This window comes from Pteropus alecto, unplaced genomic scaffold (genome assembly GCF_000325575.1).
Source record: "Pteropus alecto unplaced genomic scaffold, ASM32557v1 scaffold44, whole genome shotgun sequence".
Classification (NCBI taxonomy): Eukaryota; Metazoa; Chordata; class Mammalia; order Chiroptera; family Pteropodidae; genus Pteropus; species Pteropus alecto.
In genome coordinates, this window is record NW_006436812.1 from 4,418,871 (window position 1) to 4,420,373 (window position 1,503).

Sequence of the window (1,503 nt, forward strand, 5' to 3'; positions counted from 1 at the left end):
TCATTTTTTCCCCCATGGAATTTCACTTAATGAGCTTTTTAGATTGCCAATTAGGCTTTGAGCCCAGACTTTCTCCCCTTCCCTCCTTCTCCACCAATGATCCTCTCTTCATAACCTCTGCCTGTGCTTCCCAAATACTCAGAAACTTGCTCTCCTTGTTTGAGCTGGCTAGTCTCAGGATGGTCTTTTATTATGCTGCTACTAGATTATAGACCATTCAAGAATTGAGAATACACATACAGACAGACTGACAAATGACATAAAGCTTAATTCCTTCCCTCAGTTTTATCATTGTGTCAGAATATCCAAAAAGAGACAGAACAGAAGAAAAGTAGGTGTAGTTAAGGTGTATTAACATGTGATCACAGAAATTGGAGGTTAAAATGTTAATTGGAAAATAAAACTTAGCAGAAGACTGAATCACATGAAGAATTCCAGTTAGGTATTTCTTCTCTGTTGTGTAACTCTTTTCTCATTCCATTATTTTCCTTCTCCACAATCCAGTGTGATTTTATTCTTTCAGGTTTCAAGATCAAGAATGGGATTAAATAAAAAATCCAAAATGGGATGATTCAGAAGTAGACATGAACATGGCTATATGGAGAAAGTCTAGTGGAGAGTGTTCTGGCACTCTGAGCTGAAAACAGGCTGGGAGGATGAGAGAGTGTTAAGAAGGCAACACAGACATTCTCCAGAGAACAGGGAGGAGAGAACCCCATCTCAGGAGATGAGTCACCAGAGACTTTGGACCAGCAAGAAGACCTGGACTCACCCCCTCTATGAGAGAAAGTGTTCTCAGAATTCTCCCTCCTCACCACCAGCCATCCCTAGAACTGGAAAAAGCTTCTAAATATTTACATCATGAATGTAGGAAAAGCTTTATCTGAAGTTCTTAGCTTGTTTGGTATCAGAATCCACACAGGAGGGAAGCCTTACAAGCGCAGTGAATGTGAGAAAGGCTTCAGTGAGCATTCCAACTTCACTGCCCACCTAAGAACTCACATGGCAGAGAGACCCTCCCCATATGGGGAATGTGGGAGAAGCTTCAACCGAAGCTCTAGCCTCATTGTTCACTAGAGGCCTCACACTGGGAAGAAGCCTTATCAATGCACTGTCTGTGGGATTCAACACCAGTTCAACACCAGTTCCCAGTTTAGCACTCACCAGTGAGTCCATACCAGGGAGAGCCTATACAAGTGTGCACAGTGTAGGAAAAGCTTCAACAACAGTTTCTACTTCCGTGCCCACCAGAAAAGTCATGTTGGGGAAAAGCCTTACAAGTGCTCAGTGTGAGAAAAGATTAAGAATGCTGCCTCATCTGCCCTCAGGGGGTACACATAAAAGAGATACATCACAGGAAGGAAGAGATGTGCTGAGTGTGTAAGAAACCTGACGCATCAATTCCTTAGATCAACATGTGTTTCTCAGAGCTTCCTTCTGCTGTGGAGAGTTTTACTAGCCACACCCTGGATTAGCAGTAAACTTATTGACAACTGGATCTCA

General features: G+C 42.6%; 1 pseudogene; it reads left to right on the forward strand.

Moving 5' to 3' along the window:
- The first annotated feature begins 563 nt into the window (after nucleotides 1-563).
- On the forward strand, nucleotides 564-1,293 carry LOC102893747 (annotated as a pseudogene).
- Nucleotides 1,294-1,503: the final 210 nt, after the last annotated feature.